The sequence below is a fragment of the Aquila chrysaetos genome, chromosome 2, assembly GCF_900496995.4.
Source record: "Aquila chrysaetos chrysaetos chromosome 2, bAquChr1.4, whole genome shotgun sequence".
Classification (NCBI taxonomy): domain Eukaryota; kingdom Metazoa; phylum Chordata; class Aves; order Accipitriformes; family Accipitridae; genus Aquila; species Aquila chrysaetos.
In genome coordinates, this window is record NC_044005.1 from 59,911,847 (window position 1) to 59,932,525 (window position 20,679).

Consider the following 20,679-nt stretch of genomic DNA (forward strand, 5'->3'; position numbering starts at 1 on the left):
ACAGTGCCAAGTTAGTTGAAAGGTCTATTAAAATGTTGTAAAGTGGGCAAGGAGGAACAGTGCTACTTATTTATTTGAACTCAAAGCATTAAAATATGGAACTGCTTTCTGTAGTAGTAAAGAAAGCATATTTTTTCCTAGTTGAGAATGTAAGATACCATTGGCAGATGGCTGTTGATTATTTGTAGATGTACAGGAAATCATTATCTTCTAAGTATAGCTATTTGAGCTTATCCTCTTTTATAGACCTGTTTTGTTTACTTAGCAGTTCATGAAAGGAGTAAAATTCATATTAACACTGAGGATGGAGAAAATACTTAGATTATTAACAGTGGCTTGAGTTTAGCCTGGGGTGATACAGTTTTTTCTGCAGCTGGAATGTAGTTGTTTTTCTTTTGTTTGCCTGAGGACTGAAGTCCTCAAATTATGGCAGGTCAACTGGTCTGCGAATAGCTTTTAATTTGTAATGCTTAATGCATACATTGGTATTTTTTTCATTGTGTTTTGAGTTTCAACTTAGATTTTAAAAAATTATGTGATGAAATACAAAAATACATGATTTCCACAAAACACCTTGTAAAAAGGAACAAGGCATATGTCTATGTCTAAAACTGAGTAACACAGTTTGCCCTTTCTGTTTCTCCTTCTTTTGCACATCTTTGTCACTGTTACGTACCTTCCACCTTTTGTTAGTCTTTTTCTTTTGGTTTTCCTAACTTTGTTCCCATTGTAACTTTTTATTGTCAGCAAAATATTTTATTATAGCCTTTTTTAAAAATCTGCATTTATTTTTCTCATTTCCTATATGTAATAATATTTCTATATGGTATCACATAATTACATATGTAATTATTGCATTGTCTGTTCATATATGCTTAAGGATAAAATGGAAACAAGCCATATCTCATGTAATCCATTTGGCTACATAGAACTAAATGAAAATAGCACCTTGTTAGAATTGTTTGTTGAACACTTTTATGTCATTGTTATAAACACAGGATGTCTGCTACTGCCTTCCATTGGTTTTAATTGTCAAAGGTTTATGTGTAATGGACAAGAGACATCATATTTTGATGAAAACAGAAGGATTAACCCTTTTCCAGAACTGGAAGAGCAATGTGGTTGTGAGATATAATAACCGATATGAAATTTAGGTTTAAGTTGGCTCATCATAACAATAAAATTTCTCTGCATGACTTTTTGAACAACCTTACATCCAATTCCTTATTTCAGTAAGACAGAGAAACTTCACAAAGGTACATAGCGCACTGAGAACTTCATGGTTGAAAAGAATTTTTGCTTATTGCAGCATACCCCAGCCATCCTATCAAAGCAGCTTTAGCACCCTCCAGTAGCATTCATGTATTCATATTCAACATACAAATTATTCCTTATGTTCCTTTGCATTATGTTTTCTCATTACAGTAAGATAAATGAACAGAGAAAACCTGTTCATACAGAGGTCACCACAGGTGACAAACATGTCAGGGTTTATCTTCCTGCCTCCAGACTAGAAATCTTTCTTAAAGGAAAAAGTATTTCTAAAGAACAGAAAGAATATATACCTGAATGCTAAAAGTATTCTTACATTTCTATTTAAAACTAAAGGTGTCTCTGAGTAATTCCCACAGATACAACGTTATGGTTACCTTTAATAACTCAGCCTACAATTTCATATGTGTTTTACTACAAGACTTTTAAGTGTTCAGTCTAGCACAGAAAATGTCATCTGCATGGGACTAGAGAGACTGTATTTAGAAAATTTACCCCTTGACTATTGGAGTACCAGATTCTTGCCCTTTGATTTCCCAGTAGTGCCTATTCTTATGAGTAGTACTAGTTAGATTTAGATGTAAGGATGGCAAAAAGGGGCTCTCAGCTTACATTGTAATAGTGTAATTTGTTTCACAAAAAAAAATTCTTAGTAAAACCGGAAGCCAAATGTGTATTTCCAGGGGTAGGTAGTTGGAGGTTCACATTTTATGAGTAATATGTGCTACTGTGGTGTTAATTCAAAGTAATTTGGAGGCAGAAGGATGAAGCCACCAGCATGTGGATAGAGTCCAAAGCACAATGCTGTCATCCCTTTATTTCTGTGCTTTAACTCTGGGACATGCCGTGTAAGGAATTACCTTGCATCAAAACAGCAATACTTGAATATGTGCTTAGTAACCTGTGGTAAATGTGAAATTATGAGACTAATTATTTATAGTCTTTATGGGCTAAGCCAGAGTTTCACAGCTGAGCCCATCTAGTGGGTTGCTGCCACCAAAAGGTCAGCTTCTCTGCCCTAGCTCTGTCTTCTTCTCCCCATCCTGGGCTGTTCTCATTCCCTTACACCATGTGTGGTGATTGTCAGGTTCTTCTGGGACCTGCTTTAGCTGAGATAGCTAAAACTGACCAACCTTACTTGCTGGTTTAGTTTTCTCCCATTTTAGAAAATTAAAGGGCATTACAGAGATGTTTCATCAGCATTGGATGAAGGAGTAAGCAGAAGAGAAACAGGTCCATAAATTGTTTAGCATGTTTCATAGCCTGTATTTTTTGTTCAGGTCTTCGGCTCTGGCCGTGAGCACAATAGTTACTACAGTTTAGCTGAGTTGTTTGATTTTGGGTTTTTTTTTTTTAAACCTGCATCTTGTATATGAAACGGAGCCATTTGCCCTTAAATGGTTAGAAGTAAACTTATGTCCTGAAAATGAGCTATGTTGAAATTTATCTTTTATAACTTTAAAAGGTTAATTATAACAGTGCACTGTAGATATTTTAAATCCTTTTGGATTACTTAGTAGTTTGGGGCATCTTGAGTTAAGACATGATGTTCTGCAGGAAATCAAACCAGTCTGGGTTCAGATCTATGATGGCCAGTAATTTCAAACTCCTTCATACTGGAAAACAAGACTGGAGAGAAATGTACGTTGGAGGAAAGGGTTCAGTGCTTGGTCGGTCCAGCTCCTCTTTTCCCCTCTACATCTATGACTACATACAGCCACCACAGCAGCATCTGAACAAATCAGATAGCCAGTCCTCCAGTGCAGACGTGGAGGAGTCCGGGATGTGGCCACCCTCCTGCCCATGCCCACAGCTTGGTCAGAGCTAGCTGCAGGCAGCTGCAGGTGAATCACGCTGGTGGGCTCCCCTGGATGCGGCAGCACAGCGGCCGAGCGCTGCGGCTGGACTCCTCTTGTGTGTGGCTCATGCCACAGCAGGGGAGTAGGACAAGCTGTGAGCTTATCCTGCGCTAGAGACCGCAGAAGTTGCAGACTTCGTAAATATTAAGGAGAGCTGTTTCTTAGGTAGATCACTTTTCTAAACCCATAGCAAGAATCTATTAATCTAAATAGAGTGCGAATGAAATCAAGAAACTCCATTAGTACAAAAGCAACTGCACAGACGTTTGTATAAAACTTGGATGAAAAAGAAAACATATGTACTATTTTACATCACTCTGAACTCTAGGTCACGTGTCGAAACAGTTCTGAAAGGTATAGGCAAAAGATTAGAACATAATCTAATCTATTATATTCTAATAGGCATTTGGTTTGGTAAATAACAAATATAGTTGTACCTCTTGCTACTATTTGGTATATTCTGCATGGTTTTTAAGATCTATGTCTTACATAATTCAAATATAAAAGTAGACTCCCTGAAGTTAAATTAATTATCCTGAATCCCTCAACTTTTCAGTATTTTAATTAATTTTTAGTTCCTGCCTTTAAACTCATGACATTTGCTTTACTGCAAAATTGTTACCATTTTCCATGCCTGTCCTCGACAAGGATGGACTGTGCTGTCCCAAGGGAAATGGAATGAGGTCACCTTATGGAAATGTTTGTCATATAATAAACATCATAGCAGGAGAGAGTAAAAAAGGAGCATAAAAGTGACAGAAAAAAAATTGTCATCATTTGGCAACAGCTGAGAGGAGTAGAAGGAAGCATGTGGCAGCAGGAGAGTGGTGCAAGAGGAAAAGGAGAGAACAGTGTGAAAGGAGGTGGAGTGGAAAGCTGGAAAAGAGTTCCCATTGTTCAAAAAGGACAGCACGTCAGCTTTGCATACCCCAGCAACAGGGGAAGGTCAACATCTGTGTATTCACTGAAAGACAGACAACATGTTTAAGTCTGTATTTAAAACTGAATGTTGGCTGTAGATGATCCTACAAAGAAACTGTCAGAATGCAATGACGTACTTTTTCAAGCAAATGTCCCTGCAGCCCAGTGTGCTGACTTACAGTAGTCCTAACAGATGCTTGGGGAAGAGGAGGAACAGGGCAGGCATCCTAAAAGATTAAAAGATCAGAAGGCTGTTCAATCTGGTTTTAATTTCATGTTTCTTGGGATTTCAGTCACAGTTTTTGAATACTTGGACATGACGATGCTTCTGTGTCTAAGTACACCTATCATGCTCTCTCCTTTTTACTTCCTGGTAAAAATTCAGTTTCTTGGTATGTTTTGCTTTTGTTAGGAAAAAAATTAAAGGTATTATTTAGCTAATAAATGGTATCTCATCTGAAAAGTTTTCATGTCTTAGATTTTGAAAATGGGGACACTTTTACTTTTTCTACCAGAAAAAAAAAAAAAAAGAAGCTAACCAGCTTAACTTCAGCAAAGCATTGTGTCTTTTTGTTCACAGCTTTTGGAAAGGAACCTGATACTTGGGTAACAGTAGTGCTAATGTTCTAATAAGGATTTAACATTCTTATTTCAGTTACATAGATTATATTTAGCCAACCTTGACCAAATGGATTGTGTTTTTCCTCTGTTTCATAAAATAGGGTATGATTCTTATGTACAACTCATTTTGAAAACAGAGTAAGCTATTGATCACTGTATTCATGCAGAGCTCAACGGAAAAGCACCTGCCAGTTGCTGTGTATTATATTTGCATATACACTGCCATCTGCAGAGTGGCCTAATGGAGGATTATGATGTTCCTTACGCCACCCATCTGGTGTATATCTAAAAATAATAAGATAATTATCTAAAATTATCTAATCTAAAAATAATTAGATAATGCTACTAAAGGTAATGCCTCAAGCACATTGACTGCAACCACTGCCTACTGTGCTTCCTTATAAACATCAAGCTATCATTTAAAATACAGATGAGTCACATTATGCTCATTTTGGTTCTGTCTGCTTTAGAGGTGATCACGGCATGCAGTTTTGTTCTCCACGGCCTATTCTGTCGTTAAAGACTCTAACGTGTACAGTCTTTTTCCTTTAACCTATTTGCCATATTGTTGGGGAAGACAACCTCTATTATTCAAAGGATCCATCTAATGTTTGATGCTTGGGTAGAGACCTGTGAGCAGTGGCGCTTGTGAAACATTACCACGCAAAATTATGACCTAACTGTATCCTGAGACTTAAACAGATTCTGTCCTAATGGATCACTTAGTACAGGCCCAAAGCTTGTCTTTGCAAAAGGCAGATGTCCTTAGTTAAAGATTTAGATGTTTCCCCCAACTTTATCATTCTACTTTTTTCCTTTGTGAGAATTGCTGAGTAAAGTTCTTTGGGTTTGATTTTTTTCAATACTATTTTCTTCTGAATCAATAATCAGTGGTAGTTTCTATTAAGTGTTAGAGAAAGATAAATACTGAGCTAAAAGATAGCCTTAGGGAAGCAGATAATACTGGAAGCTGTAAATATAAGGTACTACTGCAGTATTTGCAAGTGAAATTATTTTTGCTTTCTCTAAAAATTTTCCAGGCTATGATCAGTTTTTCAGTAATGTCACTTCTCATACCCCTACAGTCAAGGCACACAAAAAGTACTCTGGTGAAAGGAATGTTTAAAATGACATTTCGTTGTTCAAGAGGAATAGTATTTATAAAAGGTTGGCAAGTAAACTTTCTCTGAACTGTGTAATGAATTGATATGACAGTGGACTTTTTCAAATGAAAATGAAATGTTTGAGAAGAGTAATTAAACTGTTCCAAGTGATGGGGAGGGTAAGGGGGTGAGTGCTTTCAGGGTATTAAAAGTTGAAGAGAAATCACTGATAAGTCAGTGAGGAAAGCAATCATAGAATCATTTAGGTTATCTGAATTGGTTTAGTAAGCAGCTAACCCTTTTCTCATCCCCCAAATAATTAACAACCAATTCCATCCTTAATCTAATTTAAATTTGACAAAGTAAGACTAATTTATCAAACCTTTAATAATCTTGGGGCAGAATTATGAAATACACATATGCTTTGAACTTGACCCAGAAAATGACTTAATGCAAAAATAAATAGCTCTAATGCTGTTTCTTGGAAAGTATTAAAAATGAAAATTCAGCACTTGGAACTACTGATGGGATTGGTAATAAATAATACACCGTCTTGTGAGAAACTGCGCATGGGGCATTGATAAGTGATTTATAACTGAAAGATCAGGCTGAGTCCACTGGAAAATGGTCATAATGAGAAAAAGGCTGGTGATCTGCAATTTCCCATACGCTTGCAGAAAGTCACTGAGCTTGAAGAGAAGCTGAAAAGCAATTCTGACACTGGAGGAGCCACGAATAAGATTTTTTGCTGTTAGACTTACTCAGACTTCTTATATTCTGTTTAAGTTCAGGTTGTCCCTGGTGCAAGATTTGCTTGCCAGGTTAGACAATCCAGAGCAGAGTATTTACATGAGCTATAATGATAGTTTCATTGCTTTCAGTGAAGCAGCTATGTTAGTTTGGTTTTGCTAATTCCTTTATGCTATAAGCGATCTGCTAATCTATTGGTAGCCTTTTGAAATGTCATTGATTTGGTAATCTTAGGCTACGCCCGTATTAGTAAATTAGGCTGTGCCAGGGCCCAGGCCCCGCAGGAAAATTGTTAAACTCTCCTTGTCCTCCCTGTGGCCCAGAGCAGCTGCCGTGCTCCCAGACAATCCTCAGGCACGCTTCAGGAGTTAGGGACTTGGCCAGCCTAGCTAATGATCCCACTAGGCGTTTGGAGGGAGCCTTTTTATTCTTTGTTTTTGATATTTTACTTGTGTATGACCAGACTGTGCCGGTTGTGCTCAGGGCCAGAGAGCAGCCGGCAATGGCCCTCTTCAGCTCCCTGGCCTGAGAGGTAGCGAGCGAACTACCAAAACACACCAAAATGTTCTGCAACCTGTAAAAAATACGTGGACACCAAGGAGCAAGTCCTTTAATGAAAAACGTTGTCATGTAAAAAAGATGTCCGAAGCCAAACAATATTTGATAGAATGATATTAATTTGCTGATTCCTAAAAGCAGCTCCATATAAGGTAAATTTTATTATGTCAATTCATTCCGTAAATATATTAGAAAACATTATTCATTATATCCTCAGATAATAGCTTGAAGTAAGTTGAGATAATAGCTTGAAGTTGTAGCGCACAGCAAATAAGTCAAGTCCTGGCGGAATAGAAAGATAAACTAAAATCTGAAGTTTTAACTGATGTGTGCACTCATACACTTTGGAGATCCTTTTTAGGCTACCAATGGAAGATATGCTGAATCTTTAAAAATTGCAATCAGTAACTGACTATTATGGGAAAATAAAGCTCAGTCAGCAACAGCTGTGTATAAGAGAAACTATATTGTCTGGTTCGTTTCTCTCTCACTCCATCTTACATTATTAAGGATATTCTCCTTTGGTTTATACCACAAAGTAATTTAGGCCACAATTATTAAAATGCATATTTTTCTTTCTCCAAGCTGCTTTTAAAAGGCAGAATTATCAATTTGCATGGCAAGCCATGCTAAGATCTTTTACCAACCACAATGTCTTAAGTCTTGAATTTTAGGAAAGCTGCGTGCTGTATCATAGAGGGTACTGGCACATCCATTTTAAAATGAAGGAAGAGCATTCTGCTCTTTGTAACAGGCTGTTTAGGCACAAATAAGAATGATGATGTTACATTTTAAAATACATTTGGCTGCTTTATATGCAATAATGTGTTTAAAAGTAAGTGCTTTTAAATTCTTAATGCTATTGGAAGACAATACCAATTTAGGCATAAAGGAAGGACATTTTCTTTGAGGTGTTCTCGAGCTTTCTCTGATTTTAATACTGCTCCTGTTGGTAAGGTGTGTGAGGATAAGCATGGGGGTAGGTCTCACGGTCAGTGCCCAGATCTTTGCAGGTGATGACTACCTGCAGCAGACCTCCTGGATCCTCCACCTCACATTTGAGGAGTCCCTAAGAACGTGCTAAGATGCAGGATGACCGAACTGAACAGACCTCCTTAAAGAGGTGCTGAGCCATTACAGAGCTTGTATTATCAATATAACTGCAAAGGTGTGGAACGAAAGACTATTAATTAGCTTTTCTGAAGCACAGATGTTAATATTCAGTCTTGAGCCCCGAATCAGCCCAACTAAGGTTAGGGATGTGCCTAACTTTAGAAGTGCTGATCACTTTCTAAGTGTCTTCAGTGGTTTTATTTTGTTATACAGAAGTGGAAACACAAAAAGTATTGAGCACATTTAGCATATTGAGCAATATTGAGTAATTCCAGTATCAGGAGCTACAGGGCTAGACAGGGGAAAGGGAGGTTTTGTTATTAACAGATTTTGGGTGCAGTGTGGAGTTGGAAGGAGTGGATCAAGAAAATAATAATTTGGGGAGGGTACTTGGATGATACAAGCTTCAGTGGGAGAGAATTTGACAGTAAAACCTCAGGGGAGGTGCAGACTTGACATTAGGAAACACTTCTTTACCAAGAAGCTAGTCAAACAGTGGAACGGGCTTCCTAGAGAGGTGGTTGATGCCCCAAGCCTGTCAGTGTTTAAGAGGCATTTGGATAATGCCCTTAATAACATGCTTTAACTTTTGGTCAGCCCTGAAGTGGTCAGGCAGTTGGACTAGATGATCATTGTAAGTCCCTTCCAGCCTAACTATTCTATTCTGTTCTATTCCAAAAGAATTGGAAAGGAATTGGAAGTAGAGGGGGAAAAGCAAGAGGTTTTGGGGGAGCATTGTGGGAAAAGGAGATCGAGTTTGGTTGGAAGTGGCAGTGGGTGACATGGCCAGAGTTTTAGGAGAGGGAAACTTCGGGAGGCAAAGCATTGGCACTCTGGGATAGGGAGGATTAGATTTGGGAGGAACTGGAACAAAAGAAGTAAAGCCAGGGGCTTTAGGGGAGAGGAGTTTTGGGGAGGAAGGCTGGAGAGATGGAGGTTCTATGGCAAAATGGACCCTGAGTCAAGATCAGCTGCCAGAGGCCATTTCCCTCTCCCAGATATATGCATGGTTTTGAAGTATCTTTGCCCTGACTTTTTGCCTTCATAAAGCCCTATGTTTCAAATTTCAGGGACCTTTTTTCTTAAAACAAACGCCAAACAGCTTTAAGATTCTGATTTTCCTTCAATTCCAAAGTTAACTATCAATCACAGCATTCATATTCCGTCCTTGATTCTCTGTTTCCCCACTCCTCCTACACAGAAAGGCTGTGGAGCTTAGTTGAGAGCTGTAGCTGTGACAGCTTTTATGCTTTCCTTTTACAGACTCATTTTGGGGCACATTGATTTGTGTGTCCTGGTGTGTAAGTTCCCACACCAGGCTAAGATACATCTGGGAACCTGTTATAACAAAAGCTCTAGTAGAACTGGGTCAAATGTGTTTAAGTAAATACACTAGAGATACAACACAGTAAAAGAGATAATAATTTAAAATAATGTAACACTAAAAATCTAATAGTCTGCAAGACAATTAGGTGTGAAGTCCTCTTGTTAATATTGAGCAACTGATGAGTTCTTTTGAGTTATCCCCATGCATTATTTGATGTCAGGTATGAAGGAAGTGTGTGGGCAAAGATAAGCCCATACTTGCACTTTACAATATGAGCTGTAAGATAAGGAAGAGGTTGTGTTGATGGCTTCCTGTGCCAAATTTGGGCCCTCCTGTATTAATGTATAACACAGTAACTCTCTGATAACATGATTTTTCACTTTATTGAGATTGGTACTTTGAAAATGTTGCAGCTTAGTCTAACATGTCCATAGAGTGGGGCTGTAACAGTTGGCACGGTGAGGGTCATCTGAAATCTGCATTGAAAGTTACTTTTTGTCCCTTCAAAAGCCAGTTTTCAGGTCTTAAACTTCTAAGTAAAATAAGACCAACACCACAACTGGTTGCTGAGGACCCTAAAGTTGAAAGTAGGATTATGGGGTAAAATTTCTTCATTAAACGTTACTGAGTAGACTGAAAAATACCTGAAGCTTTTCCCCCACTTTGGCCTAAAAATAGCCAAATCAGTTTAGAGGAAATCTTGAGAGATAGCCAAAAAAAAAAAAAAAAAAAAGAAAAAAAAGAAAAAGAAGCTTGTATGCCAGGTATCTGGTCAAATCTTGGTTAAAGTAAAAAAAAATTAGAGGCAGTTTTCAATGCAGCCTCAGTTTTATAGCTATGATAGGCTGCTTCCCAAAAAAAGATGTAACCCTATTTTTACACATTTTCATATAGATACATTTCCAATGTATTTAAACAATAAGAGCAGACATCAAAAACAGATGAAAGAAAATGAAGTATTTGTTTTCAGTCTAATTTTTCAGCACTTTTGTGCAACTCTCTTTTTAAGCTCAAGCAGTTTTGCCTACTGCTATTCTAAGTGTTACAAGGCTGCTCTGGAATATTTTAAACAAGTCTTTTGAACACACAGGAAATATTTGTTGTTAGTAATTTGTTGAATGATCAGGCTAGTAAAAACATAACATATGATTAATCTGGGAAACAAGTAGTATTTCTTTCAGCTGGCTTGACAAGTAGGACAAAACCCCCATTCCAAATGCATGCCCTTGTAAATGTGAGTGAATTACAGCAGAAATAGTTTTCTGATTGTGTACATTGCATGAAGGGATATTAAAAGTATTTGAAGGCACAGCTAAATCATTCTGCAATTCAAGCACTGAATTTAACATGAGTGGAATATTTAGTGCTATTTTAACATTTTGTATCATTTCCCGAGACTTGAATGGAATGTCTTTTTCCGACTTGCAATAGTGTTTATTACTCAATTATTCAATGCTTGCGAGTATAATCATAAAATATAAGCAAAAATCAGCATATTTTTCTTTTTAGAAAACACTATATTGGATTTTTTCTTTAAAAACACTATGGTTGGGGAAGGGTTGTAATTGCTATGTATTTTAATCATCGATCTAGTACCTTTTCAGTGTCCAGCTACAGGAATTCGTGTTTGTCCTACCTTTTAGTTGAATGAAAGCTGTCCCTCGATAGAGGGAGTGTCTGCTTGCCAGCTGTCACCGAAAGTCCCTGCTTTCTTAACTCAGAGGTGCTTCTTTTGCAGCAGGCATGATTCACAGGAGTGCTCAGCAGGCATTTCAGAAGAGTTCGAAGTAGGCAGCCCTCTCATTCATAAACCCTTTTTTGGTGGCTTTTGGACTTTTTAACATACTGAAAAGCTGAGCTGAATCATATGTTGGCTACTGACTGATGGGTCTGCCTTCTGATTCAGTTCCAGGAGAGAATAATTTTTTGTTTCCCAGCAGAAAATGGCTCTGTATGAGAGGTGGAAGGGGATTGGGGATTCTCACTTGTTTAACCCTTGTGTTCTTATTTATCTGTGTAAAAGAGGAGCATGAAATTTATTTGACATGTCTCTCTAATGGGATGAGCTTTTCTGGAGGGTAGAAAACAAATTCCTTTATGTTCTGTAATCAGTAAAAATTGCTTCTTAGGAGAAAAAGTTACAGCATTTTCCCATGTTCATTATTCATATTCTTATAGCAAAAGTCAGATTTCAGAACAGGGAGACAAGCTTCCTAGAAAATCTTGCAAATGCCTTCATATCTGTTACCCGTTTTTCTACTTCTGTGAATGTACGGGTCAGATATTGTATCTGTGAATTTTTTCCAAATTAAGGAATGATAAGTAAGTCCAAAGTATTAGTGTTACTTGGAATCCAAGAGAATAATCTCAAATCAAGATCTTTTCTTTCTTTCCGTTACCACTTCTGAATCTATGAATTCAAGTGTTGGATTTGGATGATTTGAAAATTCTATCTTTTAAACACTGGTTCCATGCCTGTGATAGTCCCATACCAGACTTTCAAAGATGACTCTGCAGTGCTTTATTGAATCCATATTTTATCTCTTGTTTTCTTGTTTTTATCTTGTTGATATAATTTATCTCTTATGCTGATAGTTATTTCAGCATAAACAGTTCTTTGTTATCAAAGGAAGAAAACCTTGCTTTTGGAGTATATTCAGTCACTGCTATAGCCCTTTGGAAAAAGGAAAAAAAAATAAATATAAAATTAAGTATCAATCCTGAAGATGACAGTGCACGGTGTAAATTATCATCATATCCCTTGGCTGAGGCAGATTCATCTTTTTTTACAGTCACTGTTTCATTTTGACATTTCTCTGATGTGAGACTTGTAACTACATCTTAAGAGTGCTTCTTAAACACCATTAGAGAGTTACATTATTGTGCTATTTCAAAATGCAGTATCAGAAAAGTTATATACTTCCATTAATTTATGTAGACAACTCTAATTGTCATGTTCCCTGCACCTTAGTTTCAGAGATATTTCAAGCCATTTTTCAAAATTTACTGCAAAATACTTCAGAATTTAGATATCAAAGCTATAATTGGCTCCGTGGCCTTGAATTTTATTTGCAACGATATGGGAAATACTTTTTACTTCTGATTCTTTTCTGCATGTAGCCAAAATCTTGTGAGACTAGTTTGTCTACAGCCTTTGGTCCTGCTACATGGAATGTATTCTTTGAGAGCTGCTTATCTGCCTGATTTATTTCAGTTTAATATAAGTCTGTCAACTCTAAGGATGAGCAAGTTTCTGAGATAATATTAACTTCATTCAAATTGCAAGTCAGTCATGGCTCTAAACCTGAAATGAAAATCATTTGGCTGAAAATTTTAGTTTAGTGCCATAGAGAAAACTAAGTGGGAATGCAAATGTTAGGGCATTGCTGCTCTGGAGGCAGCGATCCCATTCATTTCTATAGCATTTTTGACAATGACTTCAGGAGAGACAAGCTTTTCACTGAACTGCGGGACTTCTCTACATTTAGAGGCACAAACTGTCACATTTAGAGGCACAAGACTGTCACAAGGCACATCTCTTTCCAGGTGATCGTTCATTTTTTGCTGTACCCTTTATCATCCTTCAGGGACTGAGGGCTTGACATGCAGAAGGGCAGAACGGAAGGGAATGGGATTTGTGTTTATAAATAAGTTTAGAAGAAAGAAAAAATGTCAAGGAAAGGGGCACCCAGAATTAGTGGATATACGTGCCACAATCTCTTTTCAGGGAACTGGGGATTCTTGTAGGATGGGGATAACAAAATACCAGTATCTATTAGGAATCTGATGACTGTTCATGAATGTAAAACTCTCAGATGCTTTGATGGGTGGTAATCCAGACAGTCATAAGAAAGCCAATATTAATAGATGTGTGTGCAAAGTATATGCAAGCATGTAAAAAGCATACATAAATAGTGAGCCTGACATATTAAGTGGAAAAAAATGAAACTGCATAAGCTGCATCATTATAAAGTACAAGGATTATAAAATTATTTTTCTGGAACTTCAGTCTCAGCTGTTTGCTTCGCATAATGGATGCATGACTTGATTTTTATGATAGATCTTATAATGAAAGTGGTATTTCCTGTCCTGTATTTATTGGGCTGGCCCTTTAAAATGTATCTGAACTTCCTTAATGCATCCTTTTAAATTCACAGTTTAGGACTGCAGTATCTATAGACCAGAGTGGTAAGTGCTGCAGGAGTGTTGAAGAAGGCGGGAATTGGCAGCAGGTCAACTATTGATTCAGTCATTGTTAGTTCTGAATTTTTTTGAGTGCACTTGTACTTGGCCTTTCACCCATCACTGCTGGGTATTTAACATGGCTGGGATGAGGACAGGATAAAACCATCATTCCTTTGTAGTAGTTCATTGCTTCTTCCCCTCTCCCTTCATATTTTCCTAGTCCCACTTTCCAATGTCTAAAAATTTCCACCCTAGTTCTGTTCAAGATTTGTCATTTCTTGGGAGACTCTTTTGTTCCTCTCCACAATACCGAGGTAGCTGAGAACCAAGAAGCTCGTTGCTCTCAGCTGTGGCTGCTTCTCCACTGGGGGAAGGAATTTCAGGCAAGGTCCTGCTCGTGCTAAGGAGACTTGGAACAGGGTGCGTTGAGTTTCTAGGCAAGAATAATGAATTATGTAATCCTGCTGGCACGGCAGTGCTACATGGGAATAGAAAATGCATAGGAAAGATGGAATCTTTGGAGAATTTTACTGCCTAAATCCATAATGCAAATTTCAGAAGTGTATATTTTAGATTGCTGCTGAAATGTAAAAACAGAGCACTTTAACACCAGGAGACGTCCTGTGCCATTACATAAATTTCAAGGACCTATATTATAAAAAGTAAGTGTTTCTTATTAATATGATTTTTAGGTGGTGGTTGTTATCCTTTTCATTGTTGTTGTTGTTTATTATTATTATTATTAGTGAGTAAAACAACTTTTTCTTGTTCTTTGCATTCCTGGCAGTGGCCAAACCATTTTCCTGAAACTCTCTAGAAATAAAGCTTTTTCAAAAGGTAAAGAAATTGATCATGATGCAGCCATCTGTTGTAGAAAATCCTGACTGACTGGATTAGAAGTTTAGCAGTCACTCAGTTTAGGAATGGAAATGGCGGCCCACCCTAGCTGTAGGTATGGTGCTTTTATCTACAGATTCATTATTTTCATGCCTTTTTCACAGCAAAAGAAATCTTTGAAGGACAAATATTTTTAATCCTGTTTACAAATCTTGTTCTGAATGTAAACCAGACCTGGGTTCTTGTCTTAAATTACTTGTCATTGCAATACCTGTAATACTAGGAAAAACTTCCAATATCAAATCATTGATACAAGCTGACTTCATTGCAGTAAATCCTGCAGGCAGCAAAGTGTATTTTAGCAATCACAGCTTTATAACTATTTAATAGGCTTTTATTTATCTTAAATTGTGTTGTCGTGAACACTGTAGTCGCATATTTTTTCTCAATTCATATTCTACTTGACATTTAACCACACATTTTCTTTGCTGTTTTAATTTAAATATATCATTAGAACTTTTGATCAATGTGAAATCCTTGCCATAAAACAAACACACAGAGAGTCACTGTTCAATTGAACATTGCTTCTTTAATCTGAATACCTAGTTACTAACCCTGTTACAATGAATGTAATGGCTGTTAGTTTTGTTTCCATTAGAGCTGTAGAGAGGCTGGACTCTGGGTATTGTCTGAGTCCTGTTGGTCTGCTTTGGACAATGAACTTTGCATTCAAAGTGAAATTTTTATTTGATTTGTTGGCACATTGATACATACTTTTGTACATCTTCAAACTTGATTTCTGTAATTCAGTCTTTTAGACAGGGATCTTAATACAAATTTCAATACGTAAATTATATATCAGTATAAAATACTTCAATTGACTTTTGAGACGTTTTCTTACTAGGTACATTGTTTATTATTCTTTGTTAATGGCATTAAATCACATGTGACTGTAACCCAGTTTTCAATAACATGAATATATTTAGTGTTAAGTTGGGGTTTTTTCCCCAACTAAGCATGAGTACATAGGATCCAATTCTGCTGTAATGGAACAAACAAATAATCATAATCCATTAGATTTTAGTTGCTAAGGAGAAAGAACCTGAGGCCAGATGCTTAACTGAAATTGAGATGTTGTACAGCTGTAGCTTGCTTTAGCCATCAAGTGTGCAATTCGGAGACAGAGAAGTGATCACTAAAGTTCTTACTCTGTTTAAACATAGTCTTTTTTGTTTCATGGTCCCCAGCTCTTAGCTTGTTTTCTGTGAAGCTTTCTGCACTGTTTCTGGAGGCAGAAAAAGAGCTGTTAAAACCAGATCATCATGGAAAACAAGCAGATAGTGGCCAAAAAACTGTGAGGCTGGGTACCATTGATCTAAAAGGCTTTTTTTAGATTGAATAGGTAAACATTGCATTTGTAAGAAGAGTTTTTTCATGTTTTCTGAATTAAGGCTTATGCATTTTCTTTTTCCTGTCTCTTGATTAAAGCCTTCTCAATTTTCTTTTTTTTTTTTTTAATACATTGGTTAATTATGATGATAAATGTGTTTCATCCAAAACATGTTATTTTGGGAAATTTGAACATGTACAAATTCTCTTTCATCATTTAGTTTTCATCTTTCTTTAGAGATCACTCTGCTTACCTTAAGATCTGCCTAAGAAAGCTTTGAATATATTTCTACTTGGAAAGGAGAAGCTGGGTAGTATTTCAGTTTTTACTTTGAATTTTCCTTAGCCCGGTGTACCAATAAATATTATGAAAAGTAAGAACAAAAAAAACAGGAAATAAAAACAGGAACTGGCAGAGTTTCTCACAGTTTTGGCATCTCAGTGTTTAACTACTCTCTTTCATTTAGAAAGGCATTTGATCATTATAATTTGCTTTTAAAAAATATTTAAATACAGATTTCAAAAGATGTTGTATAAATGGGATTTGTGATTACTTTTTTAATACTGAAAATTAAAAGATAGCTCAAGCAAAGGATGAAAGTGCTATACCATAATCTGTGACAAACTGGATCATTTAGGAGACTGCTCATGAACTAACATCTGAGGATTATAATTTCTAAGTTGAATTCATCTCTCAGGTAGTCACTGAAAACAAGTATCATCTGACAACAATAACTTTTCATTAATCCATGAGTCTTATTTCAAGTTATTGTTGGAAGTCTTGACCTTACAATAGATGCAGCCTGATAGATGGAAGCATTTTCCTTTTATTACTGTCAGAGTGTCTTGGTGGGAGAGTTTCCATTTTTCAGTGGTTGTGTTGCCGATGGTACAGAGCTGCTGCCAGAAGACAGTGGCGTTCCTATTGCTGTGTCATGAAAGTCATAACCAATAGTCATGCACGTGAAATTGCATAACTGTACAGGAATACATATGGGTTTATCATGATAGTCCTCAGTCCTGATGACTTCATAAGTTGCTGTAGGCTAGGACAGACTACCTGTAACTAAGCATTAATGCACATAATAACCTTGTTCACAATACAAAGGGAAAACATCTTCCAGAAAATTTTGTTCATGCAACAGCTTAGCTTTAAAGTGTAAGGATATAATTTTAACACGTACATACAACAAAGTTCAGAATTAGATTCAAAATAGTATCTGTTCTTGCTTTTCTTCCCAGAAATTGTTGCACACATTATGCATCTTACTTCATTTGGGGATTGATTTTCAACCTCAAATTTGGAATTTCCTGCTTTTGGTTTATATTGGATCCTTTATGTTGCCTAGTCTTAGGTATCTTTCCAGTTGCAGGTTTTTTTAAAAACAAATTGGACAAAGATTTGTTGGTTTCTGATTTTTACAGTTTTTAAAAGCTCATTGAGTTTTAATAGATGTTGATGTTACAAAACTTAAGAATTGTCGATGTCTTATAAAACTAGAAAAATGCTGTTTCTTGCAAACAGTAGATCTAAATATATGTTTGAATCATCATTTTGAATTTCAGATCATGTTATGTTACTGTGCTTGTAACTCATCTAAATAGTGCAAGTGGCAAGGTTTGGGTTGTAGTTAAGTTTTGAACTAGGTTGGGAAGGAGAGTTTGGTTGGTTGGTTTTAATTTTTGTACGGTGCAAAATCTTGAACTTTCCTAAGGACAATACATATTTAGAGTTTATGATCTGAAAGGTAGCAACATTGCCTTGAGTCTTTAAAATGGTACGGCAAGGGCGTATTTTTAATGTTAGCTGCAGTTTATTGGTTTCATTTCATCAGAGCTACATTTGTGGAATTTTATGAATAGTCTTCTATCCTATGTACAATGTGTTGCCCTAAGAATTCTTTCTGCAACCAAGTGCGAGTGGAAAGCCTTTCTGTAATTTATAAATCCACTTTTTAAATATTTAATTGCTTTCTCAGTTGATGATTATTGTAGTTTTGATGCTGATTAACCTTTGCTTATAGGTTATCTCTCATATCTCATCTTACAGGCCCATATTTAATTTAAACTGTTCATGAGTTTTCTGTAATGTCTGTCATTTAGAGTGTCTAAGTGATTCCCAGGGAGACTATAATGTAGCAAAAGAAGACATTAATAGCCATGTCTTCTGCAGATACCAGAATTCATTCTTCTCCTTTGTCTGTTACATTGCTCTTGCTTAAGAACTCATTTTTTCTTTAATTTTTTTCTTTTGTTTCAAGTTTGCTTCATTAATTAGATTTTGCATCATACCTATTTACACCATCATATGATAGATCAGCCACACTACCTCTAAAAGTTTTTTCACAAACGAATGTTTTTGAGGTATATGGATTTCCCTTTCAGCCATGCCATCAGCTGTATTTATTTTAACTTGGTGTGGTAGTCTTAAGTAGTATTTACTGATGGCCTATTCCTTCATCATAGTTTATTTTCTTTATACCATTCAGAAAGGCAACGGAAGGCATGTTGAACCCATATGGGGCATGGATGCCACATAATATTAATTACGTCACATGGGTTTCATAAGTATCTGTTGTATTCCACTGAACACAAGTAGGGACGCTGCTGTTGATCCTGTGCAATATCAGTCTTGATTAGTAACTTCAAATACTATTAACATATAAACTGCATGTTCTTTTCTGTGTACATCTATGTGACTTTCTCTGTGTTGCCTCTGCTAGTACCGATGGATGATTCATATCCTATCAGTTACGAATGCCCTGTTCCAAGTCAGAACACACCAAGGCAAGCCTTGCACTGTAGCAGAAGCCAAGTAGATTGGGCTATATCTTCAGCCTGGCTCATATCTTTTTTGTACAGGCCAGATCCTCTAAGCAATTTCCAAACGCCTCAGATAATTTGCTGAGGATTCCTACTTCCTTGCTTTCCTTTCCTCAGCTTTCTCTTCACCTAAACAGAACATAAATCTTGTGCCATTGTACCAAATCTTGCTAGATTTTCATATGTGGTCCATATGGTAGTTCTTCTGTTGAATAACGTAATTCACTGTTATTTTATTCATTCAGTTTTGATTACAATACTGGTATAAATAAAATATGAGCAAAAAATCTGCTTTTAATCCAAAAAGACTGATCATTTTTCTGTTGCCAAACTAGTTATTGGAATAAAATCTGATGTCCACTATCTTAACTCAACTTTAGGTATTCATTCAAATACTTAAATATTTTTCAGTAGACTAACTTAAATAGAGACTTGATCTTTCTTAGAAGTTACCTTATGTATAATTTGAAGAATGTCTTCTGTATCTCCTTCTAGAAAACAAAGGAAAAAAACATTTAGTTTTATATAAAATCATTAAAATAATGATCTTTGTCCTGTGCTTTATTCAGTAAATCACTTCAGACTTTTATAGTTAGTCTGAAAAAATAATATTTACAACTGCTTACTTTTTTTTTCCTAAGAACAAAAATTTGTTCATGAGCTGTTTTGCAGTAACCTTATCCCAAAGTTAACATTTATTTCTAACATCTCAGAAAGCCATGAAACAAATGCCATATTGATTTGCTAAACTTTTAAATTATGATACATATATTCTTGGTTTTGTATACTCTTTGTTTCAGTGGAGAGAGAATCTTTATTTTTACATGAAAGTTAAAATGACATCTTAATAAAGAAGAGATTCTTTAATGTTCTGTGGGAAAGAGAACAGGGTGTTTCTTAAACAGTGGAAAAACTTGTGGTCTCTTAAAACCTCTGGCTGCAATTTTGTCCTCAACTTCACTTTCCTATACTTAACTGACACTTCTTTCATCCATGCGCGTGAAGACTACAATCCCATTCATCCATCAGAATATGGTCCTCCCTTATCTATGTTCTTATTTCCTTCACATACAGCCATCTCTCTTCAAGCAAGCACCAAGCTATAAATGCATAAGTCTACCTTGCAAAAATATTTTGGGTCCTTAGACACTCCTAGATCTTCTTAAAATGATTTGGCCTGATCCCAGGCTTTAGTCTGGCCTAAGCGGCTTTTTCAGGTTTTGTGCCATATAAAAATGCAAACTAATTCTAAAAAGATAAACAAAGCTGGGGGAGGACAGTGTTGTGTTTAGGAATGAAAGAATATACAACACGTATCTGCAACATGTACCTGAAATGAGCAAAATTAAAGAAATACACTCTTAGCTTGGTGTGAGCATTACTTTTCAGCATTTTCAGTTGCAAAATGGTAGAAATTACATGTAAATAAGTGTGTTAAGAGGGAATGGTACTGCAAAATGTTTCTGACTGTCTGCTTTGCTTAAAAAAACCTTCCCTCTTGAAAAGTATAGTACTGACATGGAAAACTTTTCACCCATTAAAAGATACCTGCCTGGAGCTTGCCCTGCTATTAATGAGCCAGAGTTTGTTTCAGCATCACAGCTGCTGCTGCTCTTGAAAAGAAAAAAAAAGAAAAAGAAAGAAAAAAAAGTAAAAACAATGTATTTAAAGCTCATTAGGAAAAGCTTTGTAATGAATACTACTGTGAATGCCAGGTGACATATTACCGGTGTGAAGTGGGGATGTCATTAGAGCTCTGGAGCGGGAAGGCATGCCTGCCATCTGGCCTTCCTTCACGTTATGCGAATCAGTTATCTCTGGACCTTAGTCCCATGGGCATAAAATGGCTCCTACTGTACCCTACATAGCAATTGGTTAATGCAAATATTGGGCTGGAACTTGTAAGTATGATAAGCCTTTA

The 20,679-nt window shown here is 36.5% G+C and overlaps 2 protein-coding genes across 2 annotated transcripts in view; one reads left to right on the forward strand and one right to left on the reverse strand.

The window, feature by feature from the left end:
* Window positions 1-19,230, reverse strand: part of COL10A1 (collagen type X alpha 1 chain) — a 48,674-nt gene extending 29,444 nt beyond the window's left edge. Inside the window, exons 1-2 of the mRNA XM_041127166.1 lie at window positions 19,212-19,230; window positions 11,161-12,198 (exon numbers count right to left, since the gene is read on the reverse strand). The gene's annotated coding sequence lies outside the window, so the exon portion shown is untranslated. The remainder of the gene's footprint in view (window positions 1-11,160; window positions 12,199-19,211) is intronic.
* NT5DC1 (5'-nucleotidase domain containing 1) overlaps window positions 1-20,679 on the forward strand; it is a 149,712-nt gene that overhangs the window by 46,751 nt on the left and 82,282 nt on the right. The gene's annotated exons all lie outside the window — the stretch shown is intronic.